Here is a 19,988-nt window from a genome sequence, read left to right on the forward strand (position 1 = left end):
TTCACTTCCTTTCAGTTACTAGCTTTTTTTGCCAACTGTCTTTCTAAAAAGCCTACTCTCTCTCTGTTGTGGACTAAATTGTATCCCCCTAAAATTTACAAGTAGAAGCCCTAACCCCCAATATAACTGTATTTGGTAATAGGGTTTTTAAGGAGGTAATTAAGGTTAAAGAAAGTCACAAGGGTGGGGCCCTTAATCCAATATGACTGGTGTCCTCATAAGAAGAGAGAGACACCAGGGATGTGCATGCACAGAGAAAAGGCCATGTGAGGATGTAAAGGAAAGGTGGCTTCTGCTAACCAAGGAAAGAGGTCTCAGGAGGAGCCAAACCCACCACCTCCCTACTTTGAACTTCCAGCCTTTAGAATGAGGAAAGAGATGTCTGTTTTTTGAGACACTAGTCTGTGATATTTTGTTCTGGCAGCCTGAACAGACCTGTACTCGACCCAACAGGGCATCCTCTCCACTCTGGACTTTCCTAATCCTCCATTTTACCATTATTAAAACTTAAATGCTCTTGAATCCAGCCCTACTTGCTTATCTTACAGAAGGGAAAGCCAATGTCCAGTAAAGGAAAGTGATTTACTCACCATGATTCCTCCAGCCCTGCCCGGACTCTCTCCACCTTCCTTTTCTGACATCTCTGTTTTCTAGACACTCAGGTCCTGCAAGAGGTCAGGCTTTTCAAATTGGTGAAATACTCAGAGGTGCTATTAGTTTAATATGCTCCACCTCCAAGGTAGCAGCTGCATTATTATAGGAGCTTTCAATTTCTTAACACACAGATGCCTCCTTGGGTTCCTGGCATGTGGTAGATAGTCAGTACATGCTATTTGAATATGAATAGTGGTAGGCTAGAAGGTATGGGTTTGAAAAGGGTGTGGGGATGGATTTTGCTGGGGAAGATGCTTTTAGCAGTCACATTTGTCATTAAAGCAAAGACAAGTCTGTAAAAAAATGTATAATAGCAATTACATTTTGGAATTTTGTATGTGAACATTTCTTAGATCTCAGCCAACTATGATGCTTGGGAAGGATGACTTCTGTAGCTTATACACGAATCACACACACACACACACAATCACATACACACTCGCTCATTCACAATGCATGCCTGTGAAGATGGTCTCCTAAGCCCAGATCATTCCTGACTCTGGACTTGACAGGCACCTCATGCTTCAGGAGGAACTTGATTCTCCTAGTGGATTAGAAAGGACATCGCAACAGTTAAGCTCCCAGGTGTTTGCATTTGCTGCAGGAGCCAAAATTCAGACATTTATTTTTAAGTTTAATTTCTAGGACTCCATAAACTTTAAGATGGATAGGACTAAAACCATCCTTTCTGGGAGAAAAGACTATGATTTTAAGAAAGTTGCAAAGATCTCTACCTTGAGCTCCAGATCTGTATGTACACTTATCTACTACAGGTATACCTCATTTTATTGTGCTTGCTTTATCAAGCTTTGCAAATATTGTGTGTGTGTGTTTTTTTTTTTTTTTTTTACAAATTGAATGTTTGTGGCAACCCTGTGCTGAGAAAGTTGATTGGCACTTTTTTCCATCAGCATGTGCTCACTTAATGTCTCTGTGTCACATTTTGGTAATTCTGACAATATTTCAAACATCTTCATTATGATTATATCTGTTATTGTGATCTGTGATCAGTCATCTTTGATGTTACTATTATAATTGTTTTGGGGTGCCATGAACCACACTCATATAAGATGAAGAACTTAATTGATAAATGTTGTGTGTGTTCTGACTGCTCCACGTATTGGCCATTCTCCCATCTCTCTCCCTCTCCTTGGGCCTCCCTATTCCCTGAGACAAAACAATATTGAAATTAGGCCAGTTAATAACCCTACAATGGTCTCTAAGCATTCAAATGAAAGGAAGAGTCTCGGGTCTCTTACTTTAAATCAAAAGGTAGACATGATTAAGCTTAGTGAGAAAGGCATGTCAAAAGCTGAGCTAGGCCTCTTGCACCTATTTTAGGGCAAGCTGTGATTTCAAAAGAAAAGTTACTGAGGGAAATTAAAGATGCTACTCCAGTGAACACATGAATGATTAAAAAAAAATGTGAAACAGCCTTATTGCTGATATGGAGAAAGTTTTAGTTGTCTGGATAGAAGATCAAAGCAGCCACATCATTCCCTTAAACCAAAGCCTAATCTGGAGCAAGGTCCTAATTTAATTCTGTGAAGGCTCAGGGAGGTGAGAAAGCTGCAGAAGAGATGTTGGAAGATAGCAGAGATTGGTTTGTGAGGTTTACTTCACAAACATAACTACGCACCATAACATAAAAGTGCAAGATGAAGCAGCAAGTATTGATGTAAAAGCTGTAGTAAGTTATCCAGAAGATCTAGCTAAGATAATTGATGAAGGTGGCTACACTAAACACCAGATTTTTAATCTAGACAAAACAACCCTATATTAGAAAATGATACTATCTAAGACTTTCCTAGCCAGAGAGAAGTCAATGCCTGGTTTCAAAGCTTCAAAGGACAGACTGACTCTCCTGTTAAAGGCTAATATAGCTGGTGACTTTAGGTGGATACCAATGCTCATTTAGCATTCTGAAAATCCTAAAGCCCTTAAGAATTACGCTAAATCTACTCTGCCTATGCTCTTTAAATGGGGCAACAAATCCTGGATGATAGCACATCTGTTTACTGCATGGTTTGCTGAATCTTTTAAGCCCGCTGTTGAGACCTACTGCCCAGAAAAAAAGATTCCCTTTAAAATATTACTGCTCATTGACAATGTACCTAGACACTCAAGAGCTCTGATGGAGATGTACATAAGATTAATGTTGTTTTCATGCCTGCTACCACAATATCCATTCTGTAGCCTATGGATCAAGGAATAATTTTGACTTTCAAGTCTTATTATTTGGGAAATATATTTCATAAGGCTATAGCTACCATAGATAGTGATTTCCTTGATGGGCCTTGGCAAAGTAAATTGAAAACCTTCTGGAAGGAATTCAGCATTCCAGATGCCATTAAGAACATTTGTGATTCATGGGAGGAGGTCAAAATATCAACATTAATAGGAACTTAGAAGAAGTTGATTCCAACCCTCATGAATGACTTTGGGGAGTTCAAGACTTTAATGAGGAAGCAAATGCAGATATGGTAGAAATAACAAGAAAACTAGAATTAGAAGTGGAGCCTGAAGATATGACTGAATTGCTGCAATCTCATGATCAAACTTGAGTACGTGAGGGGTTGCTGCAAATGGATGAAGAAAGAAATTTAATTTGTTTCTTGAAATGGAATCTACTCCTGGTAGGATGCTATGAAGATTGTTGAAATGACTAGAAAGGATTTAGATTATTACATATACTTAGTTGATAAAGCAGTGGTAGGCTTTGAGAGGACTGACTTCAATTTTGAAAGAAATTCTACTGTGGCCAAAATGCTATCAAACAGCGTGCCATGATGCAGAAACATCTTTTGTAAAAGGAAGAGTCAATGGATGCAGCAAACTTCATCATCGTCTTATTTTCGGAAATTGCCCCAGTCATGGCAGCCTTTAGCAACCACCACCCTAATTGATCAGCAGCCATCAACTTCGAGGCAGGATGCTCCACCAGCAAAAAGATTATGACACACTGCAGGTTCACATAATCACTAGTAGTTTTTAGCACTAAATTATTTTTAAATTAAGGTATGGACATTTTTTAGACATAATGTTATTGCACACTTGAAAGACTATAGTGTAAACACATCCTTTATATGTACTGGCTAACAAAAAATATTATATGACTTTGTTGAGATATTCACTTTATTGTGGTGGTCTGGAACTGAGCCCTCAATATTTCCAAGGTGCGATGCATGTATTCATCTCACCTGGAATAAGCCACAGGAACAATATATTCCATAGGTGCAAAATTAACCTCAGCAACTTTCTGTTCAAACCTGCTCCAGGCATGTACAAATTATCCTGGAAATTGGTGCTGCCATCTCCCCAGTTGTCTTCTGTACCCTCCCTCCCCCATCTAGATGGTTCAGAGACTCTGCCAGTAATTCATTTTCCTGTGCCATCCCTAGTCCTTCTGTCCTGGTTCAGGACAACTTCCCATCAATCGCCACTCTGCCAACTCTGCCTCTTGACATTTCTCCTCCCCACACCTCCCCTGCATTTCCCACTGGGTCACTGAGAAAACTTCACTCCTAGTCCACAGCTTTAAACTTAGCCCTCTCTATTCCTGTTTCCCGCTGTAGCCATGGTGAGCTTTTTAAAACACCAATCTTGTCATGCTGTGGCCTTTGTAGGAAACTCTTCAGGGGCTTCCTACTACCCTCAGTGTCGAGTGCAGACTTGTCAGTCTGGGCCCTAAGGCCCTCAGGGACAAGACTAAGGACACAGCCTTCTCTATGGCATCAGGCTCTTTGCATCTGGGTTAATGGTGTAGACATGAAAACCATCCTGTTATAATTTTCCTTGCCTCTGTACAATCCCTTCTCTGCCTGCAGTACTTCTCTTTTTTCACTTAACATATTTTTAGCCTTGAAAGGCTTAGCTCAAACCAAACATCTCCTTTCCTAACCCTTTTATGATATTGTTCCTTCTTTGTGCTCTACTAACTGTACTCAGGTCAGATGGAAATCATGCACCAATATCAAAACACCATTACTGATTTTTGTTTTTTTTGCATGGATTTCTTCCTTCTCCAGGGCAAGAATCTTGTTTATATCCTCATATCAATGCTTAGTGCAGTGCCTGGCACAGAGTAGGTACTTGATAATCTCTTACTGAATAAATAAAGCACAAGAAATTAGGATGCAAGTGGAGGTTGTAATGTTGATAAAATGACTTCAGGATAGATAATAGTGTTGAAAATCTAAGACCTGCCTTCCAGAGAGGGCACTTCCTACTCCTTTATTCACAAGCTCACAAAGACTGGAGCACCTGCCCTTCTCAGAAGGAAGGGGCTGGAACTTGGATGCTGCGAGTTAAAAACCAGGGGTCCCATTGGGAGGCCTGAGCTGTATTTGTCCCAAACAACTGGTTTATTTAGAAGATGTTGTATCTGACAAGGTCACAAAGTTGTGGACAAATGGGGAGAAAGAAATTGAGTGCCTTTACCTGGAATGTGAACTTTCCAGCTCCAAACCCTTCCTACTTATGGAGCTGCTGTTCTCCCTAAGTATGCACATTTTGGACTCAGGGCTACTTTTACTACATGTGGTGTTTTCATATAAAATGAAACAGATACATTGCAAGAGGCCATTCCTTATCCAGGGCAGCCACAGTAATGCCTCAGGGCATGTGACTGGGGGAGCTGAGCAATGTTTAGTCTCCTGGTGTCCCCACTATATAACCATGCATGAAAGCCCAGTTTTGACCCTCCATGTGGCAGGCAGACTCTAAGGTGACCCTCAATAATCTCTGCTTCCTGGTATTCGCACCTTCTAATTCATACCTTCTAAGTTGCTCCTTTTGACTTGCTTCTAACCAGTAAAGTATGGCAAAGGTAATGGGATGGCACTTCTGTGATTAGGTTACAAAAGTTCGTGACTTCCATCTTGCTTGTACACCCCCTCTCTGGCTGGCTTTGATGAAGTGAACTTCCATGTTGATGAGGCCTACCTGGCAGTGAAATGAGGATGGACTCTGGCCAACAGTCAGGAATAAACTGAGGCTTTCAGTCCAAAACCCTGTGAAGAACTGAATTTTACCAACAACCTTGTGAGTGAGATTGGCAGCAGATTCTTCCCCAACCAGGCCTTCAGATGAGACCCTAGCCATGGCCAACACCGTGATTGTAGCCTCATGAGAAATTGTAAAGCTGAATGCCTGACCTGAAACAATCATGAGACAACAAATGTGTGTGTTTTAAGCTGCTACATTTTGAGGAATTATAAAATGTAGCAATAGATAGCTAATACATTCATTGAAAAATTTCTGACCCTTTCCATGTAGGTAAAATCCATGGGCCTTCTCACCCTTGGTCCAGTCCGCACATGACTTCTTTCCAGCAGAAACCTAAAAAAGCACATGTGTTGTTTCTGCTTTCTAATGTTATTCACGGATGACAAGGAAGGAAGATGTTACAATCTGGCCCACCCTATGGACAGGGAATTGAGAATAGGCCTGGGTACAGAACAAACATTGTGCATGTGAGGCACTGTCTGCTTTGCTGGGACAACTGGAAAGAAGATAACCTCAGACTCTGAGACTGTAGACTTAGCCATATCTGAATACATGAGGCATCTTCTGAGACAACAGGGAAGAGTCAATAAATTATCAAACAGGGCTTAGTAGCGAGCCATTACACAGTGGTCCATCTGCTAGGCAAGATTGCTGTGCAGCATTACAGTAGTTACAGTGAGAAAAATCACTTTTCAGCTTTGATATATACTATCATTCATATATATATATTACTGAAAGCAATCTAAGCATGATATTTAGCTATGCTACAAAACAGACTGTCAGCGGGATATAACTTAGATGCGATGTGCATTATCTTGGTACTGACAAGTAGCTCTCTGATTTTTTTAAGGAAAATAAAAAAGAAAAGAAAACAATGAAAATTTCCTGCACAGCTGCAGTACACTTATTTAAAAGCCTTAAAAAATTCACAGAATGTTCTTGCCTTATATTGTATTGCATCCTGAGGAGTGTTTGTCCTTTACGTTGCTTTACTAGAATGTTGGTGATAGACGGGGCTTAGGGATCTTCTAATTGAAGCTTATCATTTTACAGATGGGGAACCAAGGTCAGAGAGAGGCCTGGATTTGTTCTGTATTATAAATCAGGTTAGCAGCAGAGACGAAACACATTAAAGCCCAGGCTTACTCTAAAGCATCTTGATTTAATCCTTATGACAACCTGATAGTATTACCATTATCCCATTTTAAAGATGAAAAAAAAAATCTCAGGGAAGTTAATGTATTAGTCTGTTTTCATGCTGCTGATAAAGACATACCCGAGACTGGGCAATTTACAAAAGAAAGAGTTTTATTGGACTTGCAATTCCATGTGGCTGGGGAGGCCTCACAATCATGGTGGAAGGCAAGGAGGAGCAAGTCACATCTTATGTGGATGGCAGCAGGCAAAGAGAGAGCTTGTGCAGGGAAATTCCCCTTTTTAAAACCATCAAATCTCATGAAACTCACTCACTATAATGAGAACGGCACAGGAAAAACCCAACCCCATGATTCAGTCATCTCCTACTGTGTCCCTCCCACAACATGTGGGAATTATGGGAGCTACAGAATGAGATTTGGGTGGGGACACAGAGCCAAACCATATCATTCTACCCCTGGCTCCTCCCAAATATCATGTCTTCACATTTCAAAGTCAATCATGCCTTCCTAACAGTGCCCCAAAGTATCAATTCATTTCAGCATTTACTCAAAAGTCCACAGTTCAAAGTCTTATCCAAGACAAGGCAAATCCCTTCCATCTATGAGCCTGTGAAATCAAAAGCAAGTTACTTACTTCCTAGATACAGTGGGGGTACAGGCATTGGGTAAATGCAGCCATTCCAAATAAGAGAAATTGGCCAAGACAAAGGGGCTACAAGCCCCATGCAAGTCCAAAATCCAGCAGCGTAGTCAAATCTTAAAGCTCCAAAATGATCTCCTTTGACTCTATGTCTCACATCCAGGTCATGCTGATGCAAGAGGGAGGTTCCCATAGTCTTGGGCAGCTCCACCCCTGTGGTTTGGCAGGGTACATCCTCCTTCCCAGCTGCCTTCACGTGCTGGCTTTGCATATCTGTAGCTTTTCCAGGTGCATGGTGCAAGCTGTTAGTGGATGTACCATTCTGGGATCTGGAGGATGGTGGCCCTCTTCTCACAGCTCCTCTAGATGGTACCCCAGTAGGGACTGTGTGTGTGGGCTCCCACCCAACATTTCCCTTCTGCACTGCCCTAGCAGAGGTTCTCCTTGAGGACCCTACCCCTATGGCAAACTTCTGCCTGGGCATCCAGGTGTTTCCATACAATTTCTGAAATCTAAGTGGAAGTTCCCAAACCTCAGTTCTTGACTTCTGTGCATTTGCAAGCTCAATACCACATGGAAGCTGCCAAAGCTTGAGGCTTCCATTGTCTGAAGCCACAGCCTGAGCTCTGTGTTGTCCCCTTTCAGCCATAGCTGGAACAGCTGGGATGCAGGGCACCAAGTCCCTAGGCTGCACACAGCATGGGGACCCTGGGTCCATGAAACCACTTTTTCCTCCTAGGCCTCTAGTCCTATAATGGGAGAGCCTGCTGTGAAGACATCTGACATGCCCTGGAGACATTTTCACCATTGTCTTGGGGTTTAACATTCGGATCCTTGTTACTTATGCAAATTTCTGCAGCAAGCTTGGATTTCTTCTCAGAAAATGGGATTTTCTTTTCTATCACATTGTCAGGCTGCAAATTTTCCAGACTTTTATGCTCTGCTTCCCTTATGAAACTGAATGCCTTTAACAGCACCCAGGTCACATCTTGAATGCTTTGTTGCTTAGAAGTTTCTTCTGCCAGATACCCTAAATCATGTCTCTCAAGTTCAAAGTTACACAGATATCCAGGGCAGGGGCAAAATGCCACCAGCCTTTTTGCTAAAACATAACAAGAGGCACATTTGCTGCAGTTCCCCACAAGTTCCTCATCTCCATCTGAGACTACCTCAGCTTGGACCTTATTGTCCATGTCACTATCAGCATTTTTTCAAAGCCATTCAACAAGTCTTTAAAAAGTTCAAAACTTTCCCACATTTTCCTGTCTTCCTCTGAACCCTCCAAAGTGTTCCAACTTCTGCCTGTTATCCAGTTCCAAAGTCACTTCACATTTTCGGGTATCTTTTCAGCAGGGGCCCAATCTGCTGGTACCAATTTACTATATTAGTCCATTTTCATGCTGCTGATGAAGACATACACGAGAGTGGGCAATTTGCAAAAGAAAGAGGTTTATTGGACTTACAGTTCCACATGGCTGGGGAGGCCTCACAATCATGGCGGTAGGCAAGGAGAAGCAAGTCACATCTTATGTGGATGGCAGTAGGCAAAGAGAAGGCTTGTGCAGAGAAACTCCCATTTTTAAAACCATCAGAGGCCAGGCACAGTGGCTCCTGCCTGTAATCCCAACACTTTGGGAGGCTGAGGTGAGCAGATCATGAGGTCAGGAGTTTGAGATCAGCCTGGCCAATATGGTGAAACCCCATCTCTACTAAAAATACAAAATAAGCTGGGTTTGGTGGCAGGTGCCTGTAGTCCCAGCTACTTGGGAGGCTGAGGCAGAAGAATTGCTTGAACCCGGGAGACAGAGGTTGCAGTGAGCCAAGATTACGCCACCATACTCCAGCCTGGGTGACAGAACAAGACTCCGTCTCAAAAAGCAAACAAAAAAACCCCATCAGATCTTGTTAGACCCATTCACTATCATGAGAATAGCATGGGAAAGACCCAACCCCATGATTCAATCATCTCCCTCTGGGTCCCTCCCACAACAAGCGAGAATTATGGGAGCTACAAGATGAGATTTGGTTGGGGACATGCAGCTAAACCAAATCAGTTAAATAACTTGTGCCAGATCACGCAGCTCATAAGGGAGAAGCAGAGCCTGGATTCAAATGCAGCTCTTCCTGAGCTCAGATCCTCAGCCTTTAATCATTAGCCATACTGTTTTTCAGCACTGAGCTCCTAATTTTGGTTTGACTCTTTCTAAAGGACCCAGTTATTATAAAGGTAATATCTTTCACCAGCAACTTTTGATAATAAGCTAAGCGTCTAAAAAAGCAGAAAAGAAGGCAATTAAACCCATCACCTGTATCTGCCATCTCCATTATTGCCCCTCCAGGGCCAGTTCCATCCTTCACTGGAAGCCTTGGCACTCTTCCTCATTTCCAACCTGCATCCATGTGGATGACTCTCTGTATTAGTAAGCTTTTGCTGCATAACAAATACCATAAAAAACTCAGTGGCTTAAAACACAGACCATTGAATAGGGAGTATATAAAGAGAAAGAAGCCCATTAGGTGAAGGGTGAAACTTTCCTGACTTTCAGATATCTAATCTCAATTACTTATTAGGTATCTCCAATTCAACCTACAGACTTTCTATACTCAGTCTTTTCTATTCCCTGTGCCCAATATAAACACATGATCATCTCCGTAAAATATGCACCTTCTGAATTGCTTATCTCAGGGAAGTTACCATCACATGGGCTTTCCCCCAAACCAGAAACCCCACAGATGTCTGGATTTCTCTTTCACATTCACTGCCTGTGTCTTTTAGTAAGAGGCTACAATTAAGACTCAGTATTTTGAGTTCTTGACATCTCATAAAATCAGTTGGGCCTGGAATGACCTAGTCACAAGTTCTCCTCCCCAATCTGTTCCTGCAAATAATGTCCCCTAGCTAGACACTGCTCCTTGACAAGGGGCTGGGCACAGTTTCTGCTTATCCCTGAGTGGTGGGTTTCAGTTCTCTGCCAGTCCATGGAATTAATTAAACAAGCCAATCACATCCTTCTGCAGAAGCCAGAGGACACCCATTCTCTTGATATTATAAAACCTGCCTCTCACAGCCCTTGCTGGTACAGTCTCTTCCCAAGGGCAACCCCCATGTGGCCCTGTGGGGTGTGCCTGGGCTGCAAATATATGTGATTAATAAACTGCTGTCAGTCTTATCTGTCCAGTGTTGGGTGTGGTGTGTGATATGGTTTGGCTGTGTCCCCAACCAAATCTCATCTTGAATTGTAGCTCCCATAATTCTCATGTGTAGTGGGAGGGACCCAGTGGGAGATAATTGAATCATGGGGACAGTTTCCCCCATACTGTTCTCATGGTAGTGAATAAGTCTCATGAGATCTGATCATTTTATAAGGGGTTTCCCCTTTGGCTTGGCTTTTATTCTGTCTTGCCTGCTGCCATGTAAGATGTGGCTTTTGCCTTCCACCATGATTGTGAGGCCTCTCCAGAACTGTGGGTCCATTAAACCTCTTTATTTATAAATCACCCAGTCTCAGGTATGTCTTTATCAACAGTGTGAAAACAGACTAATATAGTGTGTCTGGCTATTTCCATAAGGCTAGGATTGAAATCCCTTCGTCACCAATGGGATGAATAGGAGGTAATTAAAATACAGATCTTTGGTGTCTTTCTTCTAAACACTGCTTATATCTGTGTTTTCTTCCCCATTGACATGGCCATGACCTCTTTTCTGGCCCTCGTCACTTTTTATGGGATCATTACTGTAATTTCCCAGCTGGTTCTGTTTCCCCAGCCTGATGCCCTTTGCCCCACCATCCACATTGCTGCCAGGTTATCTTTCCAAAACACAAATCTGAACACATTCCTCCTTTGCTTAAAATTCATTAATGGCTTCCTTTACCTCTCAGGATAGAGACGAAATATCTCAGTTAGTTTAGCTTCCAGAGCTTTGCCTGGTCTGGGCTTAGCTTTCCATTCTAGCCTTGTCTGCCACTCCACCACCTACATGTTTTACCCATGCTTTCTCTCCTCACCTTTAGGCCTTTATGATTTCAGGCATGGGCTCCTGTGGTCAAGGCCCTTTCCTTCTCCACCTAACTCTTCCTAATCCTTAATGACTTATATCTTGAGATACTCCTAGAGGAAGCCCTCCTGATTATCTCTCAGTGGTTAGGGGCATCAAGCTCTGAACTCCAACAGCTCTCCATGCTTAAGTCTGCCACAGCACAGGCCTGTGGTCTGCGTTTATCTGTCCTTCTCTTTTATTTGTCCTTTTTCCCAACAGCCTCTAAATGCCAATGTGGATTGTAGCCCCTGGCACACAGAAGGCATTCAATAAATATTTGTGAATAATAAGTGGATGAAAGTTAAATAAAGTTCCAATGCAGATGTGTGGCTTGTTTTCATTCTCATGAATGAGATACAGCCTCTTATAAATGGGTTTTGTAAAAGGTTTAATGTTCTTTCAACTTTCTTTTCCATCATTTCATGTTCATATTAACCTGATTTCCGAAGAAACTTTCTATTTTAAGAACATAAATTCATTCGGGCAGGAAATGAGAAACTGCTCTTTGAAATGATCTTGGGAAATTTCAGTCCATGCCTTGCGTTGTTTAAAATAAAATAGCTACAAACCAGGATATAGAATAGGAGGCAAAATAAAACCTTGGCCTATAAAATTATTTGAGGTAAAAATTCCCTTGTAACAAATGAAAACCATAGGTCCTCTAAATTGACTTGCTAAAGGGATTTCCTTTTTTTTTTTTTTTTTAATGAGTGCATGGTGAGAAATTTCACAACATACCAAGAGAAACTAGGACTGACAGAGGAAGGATTCCCAGTGTCTGAACTGACTAAGCACACAGGAGAAGATATCTAAACTAGAAAAGTCAGGAGAAGGCATCACACCCATTTGTGCTCAACCTTCCTTTTCCCTTCTCAGTCCCTGGGTCATTTGGCATGGCAGTGGCTTGATGGGACACTTCATTTCTGTATTGTTATTTTCTGTATTGTGTATGTTGGAGGCAGATTTTCCCAACTGGAATAGTTAGTACTTTGAGGTGAGGTAATGAAGGGTGAAATTTGGGGTTAGGCTTTTCTATAATTAATGACATTTATTAGTGCTGCTTGAGTAAAGCCCAGGTTTTAGTGAATTCTTATTAAAATAGTTTGATAAATAGTGAAAAAAATACTATGGACAGGCACCTTTCTAAGCACTTTTCAAATACAGTCATGTGCCACCTAGTAATGGTTTGGTCAATGACAGACTGCATATACAACGGTGATCCTGTAATATTTTAATACCATATTTTTACTGTACCTTTTCTATGTTTAGATATGTTTCAATATGGAAATACTGTCTATTGTGTTATAATTGCCTACAGTATTAGCATGGTAACGTGCTGTACAGGTTTGAAGACTAGAAGCAGTAGGCTCTACCATATAGCTCAGGCATGTAGTAAGCCGTACCACCTAGGCTTGTGAAGTGTACTCTATAATATTCACACAACAATGAAATTGTCTAATAATGCATTTCTCAGAACATATCGCTGTTGTTGACACATCACTGTAATATACTAATTTAACCCTTATAACAATCCTATATGTTAGGTAGTGTCATTGTCCCTATTTTACAGGTGGGGAAGCTGAGGATAAGAGAAGTTAAGCAACTTGTTCAGGGACACACAGCTAGGATGCTACACAGCTGGGATTTGAGCCAGATAGTCTGGCTATAGAATTTTTGTGCTTAACCATTACACTAGGGAAGGAAATTTCACTGCATGTTTACTTAGTGTTAACTATTGGGATTTTAGTCACTTTCTTTAATCTTGACAACAAATGGGTGGCATCTTACTCCTATTTTATAGTAGAAGAAACTATGGCTCAGAGATTGTACACAGTTGTCAGTGGCAGATCTGGGCTGTGACCCTAGGTGTGCCTCAATCTAAAACCGAAACATTATCCTGTACTGCCACTGGGTAATAGCCTCATGCCCCTCTCTCAGAGAGAGTCACTTCTTTCCAGCAAGGTGTAAGGAATAATAGCGTCCAGGATGTATTCATGCCACCTCAATTGATCCTCATGGATTCCTGAGTCAGAAGGTGGAAGTATCACTCTCCAGTCTCATAGGGGAGAAAATGAATTAAATGGGGTAGTAATTTGTTCAAGGTCAAATAGCCTGGAGAGAAAAACAAATGCACATTTTCTGACTTCAAGACTAGTGCAATTTCCACTTTTTCGCAGCTCCTTCAGAGTTGTTGAGTGACAGCTTAGTTGAGTGATCTTGAAAAGCTGGTAGATGGTTCGAAAATTTGCTTTCGATAACATCTTGAAAGCTAAATTTGAGAGGAAGGTTCAGAAAGGTAACTTTGAGTTTCTTTGTTCAAAGGAAGGAACAGAGAGACAAGTTTTCAAATCCTCAAGTGATTGACTTGGGAAAGAGAAGTTGATTTTGCTAAACTTTTCTGAAGTTGTAATCCAGCCAAGTCATTCTGGGTAATGCACTAACTTGAGACTCCTCTCACCCTGCTTCCTGCTGTGCGGGTAAATTAGCAAACAGTATTGGAATTTTGATATTCTTATTCTTCACCATCCCCAGTACAATTTTGAAGGCTCTTATTTTGAAAGCCTGCCTTCTCAAATGATAATAAACAGTTTAGCCCCAACGAAGACAAATCCAATTAAATTGGCTGTAGAGCCATAAATTTTAAAATGTAGGGAGAATCAGATGTTAAATCCTTGGGCACAAATCCTAGCCACTATACATCAAGTTCGAAGTTTCATTTTGACACCCAAATCATGCGCTTCAAATGTCAGCCTCAAATTTGCCCAACCATGAAACTCAAAATCAAGTGAAAGCCTTGGTGCAGGTGTTCTGTGGCATGGCCTGCACTGGGCACCTCTCAGCATTGTCTCCCAACTACCTCTTGTCTCCTTAGCTCAGAGTCAGAAAACCCGGGTGTGGCCGGGCTGAGGGACCTTGGTTCTAAGATGGCCAGACAGGTTGACGCTGAAAAAGAAACTCTTTTCTGCCACAGTAGGATAGACTTGTGTCATAGACTCACAGGGCAAGATGGAAGCTTAGGGTAGTGCAAACTCCTTATTCTATGCAAGAGCTTGAGGCTCAGAGCAGAAAAAGGAGAGCTGGATTTGAATTATGTTTCATCCTTACCCAGTGGAGTGACTTTGGGCAACTGGTCCCCTTTGCACCTCGGTTTTCACAGCCCCTTTCAAGAAGTCATGTTCTTTGATTTCCCATCCTCTCTACCTTTGCAGAAATCTTTTAAATCAAGCCATTTTCTCTCTTGGAGAACAGCTAAGCACATGTAATTTTTCTGATCTTTTTATGAACCTCAGGTGAAACCCAAATTCTCATACACAAATGAACCTAGAACTCTCCCTGCTAAACTGATTACCTGTGGAGATGAAAGTCTCCAGGGCAACCGGGTCTGAGAAAGCTCCCCGAGCAAGTCTCAGGCAAATGCACCTGTTTTTAATTAGCGGGAACAACAACAATCCTGCCAGCAACAGACAGAGCCCAAGAGCATCAATTTTGGAATAAGTTAACCCTTTAGTGCTTCCTACTTCAAAAGGCTTGGGGGAAGCAAGCTCAACTGGGCTGTCCCCACAGATGTTGCTGGACATGTGGGTGCCACTGGCCCTCACCTTCCCTTCTAGCACCTCACTCTGCCCGTTGTTGTTCTTACCCAGTGGGCAATCTTGTCACTAGCCTCTTGCTGAGAAAGTCCCCTCTAACTTAATTCCCTCCCTGGCACATTGTTTTATCACCATGCACTGCCCTGGTGCATCATTTACAAAGCATGGCTTGCATCATTTTCTCAATTTTTCCTACAACAGCATGTGAGACGATAGAAATATCCTATTTTTTACAGGCAAAGAAACATGAGATTCTGGTAGGTCAAGGACTTGAGCTCACAAATGAGTTGTAATATCAAACCCAATCCTCATTCACAGACCCACTTCTGGAGTGTCTGGCACCTCCTCCATCATTTTACAGCAGGTGCCTCTGGTTGACAGACATGGAAGTGATCTGGTTTTGTTCCAGTATAGGTATGTGGGAAATCTTTTTTTAGAAACTCTCCCCTAGGCTTAGCGGTTCTCTTTTTTTTTTTTTGAGACAGAGTCTCACTCTGTCACCCAGGCTGGAGTGCAGTGGTGCAATCTCAGCTCACTGCAAACTCCGCCTCCCGGGTTCACACCATTCTCCTGCCTCAGCCTCACGAGTAGCTGGGACTACAGGCACCTGCCACCATGCCCGGCTAATGTTTTGTATTTTTAGTAGAGACAGGGTTTCACCGTGGTCTCGATCTCCTGACCTCGTAATCCGCCTGCCTCGGCCTCCCAAAGTGCTAGGATTACGAGCATAAGCCACCGCGCCCGGCCAGTGGTTCTCTTTTCTAGCCACAATTTAGACTCATTTGGGGGGAACGTATAAAAAGAGATAGGTCAGACTACATCTGAGACCAATTTAGGAATCTCTGGGAGTGGGCTGCAGTTCTGGATCTTTCTACAATTCCCTAGGGGGTCCTAACACATAGCTATGGCTCAGAGGTACTCTGAAGACCCTTCCAGCTCTGAGCAGCTGGGATTTTTGAGGTGGGGGAGGAAAACTGGCATCAGCGTGTTGAGAGGGACAGTGGTCTGTGGGTGATTTCATCTTCAGAGCAGTTGGCAGACTCACAAAAATGCTCTTTCCTTTTGGACTCCTTGTTGGCGTGTTGCCCTGTTTCCTTAGCTTGTATTCATCTAATCGATCAGCATGGAAATTAAGCCGTGATTATGTTAATTGTCACATGTTCCTTTTCTTTGTAGTAATACTCCTGGGATTTTACATCAGGAAGGAACTGCAGGGCAAGACCTATGCAGGGATGCCTGTCTCTTTTTAAGGCCTGGGAATCTAAGAATACAATGAAAGTTAAGCAAGCCCTCTCCAGGTAAAAAACATACTAGTATCTATATGAGCACATGGATTTTGCATATAGCTTTTGGGGCTCTCAGAAGCTTGGATGCTTTTGTGTACTTTCAAGGACAGCCATTCCTATACTTAATTATTTTTCTTATTATTATTTTTTTGAGACAGAGTCTCGCTCTGTCACCCAGGCTGGAGTCCAATGGTGCAATCTTGGCTCACTGCAAGCTCCGCCTCCCGGGTTCACGCCATTCTCCTGCCTCAGCCTCCCGAGTAGTTAGGACTACAGATGCCTGCCACCACACCCGGCTAATTTTTTTGTGTTTTTAGTAGAGACGGGGTTTCACCGTGTTAGCCAGGATGGTCTCGATCTCCTGACCTTGTGATCCGCCTGTCTTGACCTCCCAAAGTGCTGGGATTACAGGCATGAGCCACCGCGCCTGGCCCCTATACTTTAATGATGAGACTCACCCCCAGAGTTTCTGATTCATGTCCAGGGTGGGCCTAATGCTTTGCATTTCTAATGAGTTTCCAGGTGATGCTGATGATGCTGATTCGGAGAGGATACTTGGAGAACTGCTGCTCCAGGACAAGAGCAATCAAAAGACAAAAGCCTCTTATTTTGTCTCCCTCTCCTGTTTCATAGGTAAGTGGGTTCGGGTACAGAGAGTCCTCACACAGCAAGTTCATGGCAGAGCTGATAAAGTTAACTCCTTTCCAGTCCAATTCGATCCAACTCCATTCACCAGCTACAAGCAAGGTGAATGAGACAAGGTCCCTGCCACTGACTTAAAGATACATAAATGATAAGGCTGAAAGCCAGAATGTGATTATTGTCAAAAGAAATAGTCAAGGAAATATCTTCATAATTTTGGCCACGGTGGAGGGAGGCACTCGGGAAGAAGTTGCCAGAAATCATTGCATTCAAGCCTTGCCTAGAAGGAAACTTGGAAGGTAGGAAAAGAACTGCTTGCCGTTGAACATCTGCTGTGTGTCTCTGGATGGTGCTCGCTGCTTCATATGTATTTTGCTATTTAGCCTCATTGACTTCTCACAACAGTGGAGTGATATACCAAAGAGGAAATCAGATGCTGTGTTCTCTCTGGTGTTGCACCATGTGTGTAGAAAAAAGCCCTGTGCTGTTTTGCCCTGGGTTTATGTTTATGTGAAGATGTGCTTCCTTCAGACGCAGTGAAGTGCTTGAGTGAGTGTGTTGCCAGAGCTCCCATCTTCCAAACAGAGGACACCATTTTATTACGTAAGCCTCTGTGGTGGAGCAGGATGAACTAATTACCAGAGTGATAGCTGGGGACTGCAATTGCAGGAGGCTGGCCCAACTAGAGATTCCACTCTCTCACTAGAGGCCAGTAGAGGGAGTAAATCCTTTCTACCCCACAGCAGCCAGGGCACTAGTGGGCCGAAGATAGTGGTGAAGAAACGCAGGAAGCAAATGCATTGGGTACAAGGCTGACATTTTGATTTCATTCCCAGGAAGTGAGTGACAGGCATGGACACCTGCCTCTCAGGAGGTGTAAGAAGCATAGCCTCTGCTTGAGGGATTCAACTAGAAGTCATTTGACAGTAGGTTTGGGGGAGAGAGGACAGGAAGCAGACTGGAATAGAGGAAATAGGCCAAACTTAGGCTGTGTCTCTTGTCGTCAATATTAAATAATAGGCACCCTCGACTTTGTCTTCTCAGATTTGGCAGAAAAAAATTATTTTGTACTTTTATTAGGGGTTTTCTCCATGTTGAGGACTGAGCTTGGAATCGCAACATCAGAAAAATCGGAGAATAATGGAGAAAGCACTGAGCCCTGAGAGCCAGGCCACTGGGTCTTGTTCTGCCCCAGATTCTGGGGGGACGTTGGGCAGCCCATGCCACCCCCAGGGCTTCTGCCCCTGTCAAGTTATCCCTCAGAGCTTCAGGACTCCAGAATTCTACAATTCTCTAGGGCAGAACAAGGTGGCCTGGGTAGGAACAATAGAGAGTAAAGGTGGGTCCCCAGGAACAGCGTGTGCCTTTGAATTCAGGATCACATCACAGGCAGAGGCAGCCTTTCTGTGCCTTCAGTAGCTGAGCCAGTGCATTCAATTAGAAAGAGAACAGACTGCAGGGTCAATGAGATGTGAGTGTGAATCCTGGCTCTGCCACTTATGAACAGGCTGTTTGATCTTGCTTATCTTTCTTTTGCTCACCTGTAAGAGGAGAAGCCTGCAAAATAGAGATAATAAGCACCTACTGTTTAGAGTTACTTTTAGGATTAGATGAAACATGTAGACACAAATTGCGCACAGTGCCTGCCAGAATACCAGGTGTTCAATTAAGGGTAGGGACTGCTGTGGTGGTGGCAGCTGCTGCTGCTGCTACTACTAGTACTGCTGCTACTGCTACTACTATTACTAGTACTGCTACTACTAGTACCACTGCTGCAGCTGCTACTGCTACTGCTTACCACTGCTGGAGTGCCTACTGTGTTCCAGAAATTGAATTAGGGAGTGGGCATAAAATGATGTGTTAGAAATATTCCTTGCCCTTGGGAAGCTCCCGATTTGATAATATTGTACAGACAAGCATACTCATTAGTGTATGCAGCTGACTGTGACACAGCCTATCATATTGAGACAAAGAAAGTGCGCTGAGAGTTTAGAGATAGAAGGTGTTTTTGAATGGGGCATTGTACAAGCCTCCTTGGGGAAGCTGCCTTTGGGCCTCGATGGGATTTGCATAATAAAGGCATTGTAAAGAAGAGGCAACCCACCTGTTCAGCAACCACCCTCTATCCTTACCTCCCTGAACACACATGGGTCACGTGTGGCCTGCAATGCTTTCATTAGGATGAATCTTATTTTGATCTTCCCAGATTACAAACACTTCAACCAGGTCACTTTTCTCACATGGCATTCAGTTCGAAACACATGAAGGAGGGAGATAAATAGGTCATCGGCATTTGACAGATCTTGTTTATTTCTCTGTTGGCCAGGCTATTTGGTTACTTATTCCCTGAGGAGTCCACAGAGAGCAAGGCAGGGGCACCAGAGAGAGTTGGGTTGTTGGCCCAAGTCTCCCGCAGCCACCGAGCAGGACAGCTGGGCACAGGAGGCACTGAGCAGCATGTGGTTCTCTGCTCTGGTTTTATGATTCCATGTCTGGGTTCTTCAACAATTTACTTTTGGAGTGTTCACTTAGTTCGTTTGTCCATTTGTTTACTCAACAAACATTTACTGAGCACTCACTAGAGTTACTCCATTTAATAGGTTGTGCACTGTGATGGTTAATATTAGATGTCAACTTGATTGGATTGAAAGATGTCTAGATGGCTGATAAAGTATTGTTTCTGGGTGTGTCTGTGAAGATGTTGCCAGAGGAGATGGACATTTGAGTCTGTGAACTGGAGAGGAATACCCACTTTCAATGTGGGTGGGCACCATCCAATCTACTGCCAGTGCGCCTGGAACAGAGCATAAGCACCTACTGTTTAGAGTTACTTTTTTTTTTTTTTTTTTTTTTTTGAGACGGAGTCTCGCTCTGTCGCCCAGGCTGGAGTGCAGTGGCGCGATCTTGGCTCACTGCAAGCTCCGCCTCCCGGGTTCACACCATTCTCTTGCCTCAGCCTCCCGAGTAGTTGGG

General features: G+C 43.0%; 1 long non-coding RNA gene across 1 annotated transcript in view; it reads left to right on the forward strand.

Moving 5' to 3' along the window:
- The window catches only part of LOC129057758 (uncharacterized), a 226,882-nt gene extending 209,881 nt beyond the window's left edge, over window positions 1–17,001 (forward strand). The window contains exons 7-8 of the long non-coding RNA XR_008522512.2: window positions 16,264–16,385; window positions 16,896–17,001. This is a non-coding gene — a long non-coding RNA (uncharacterized LOC129057758). The remainder of the gene's footprint in view (window positions 1–16,263; window positions 16,386–16,895) is intronic.
- The last annotated feature ends 2,987 nt before the right edge of the window (window positions 17,002–19,988 follow it).

Source organism: Pongo abelii, chromosome 12, assembly GCF_028885655.2.
Source record: "Pongo abelii isolate AG06213 chromosome 12, NHGRI_mPonAbe1-v2.0_pri, whole genome shotgun sequence".
Lineage (NCBI taxonomy): Eukaryota > Metazoa > Chordata > Mammalia > Primates > Hominidae > Pongo > Pongo abelii.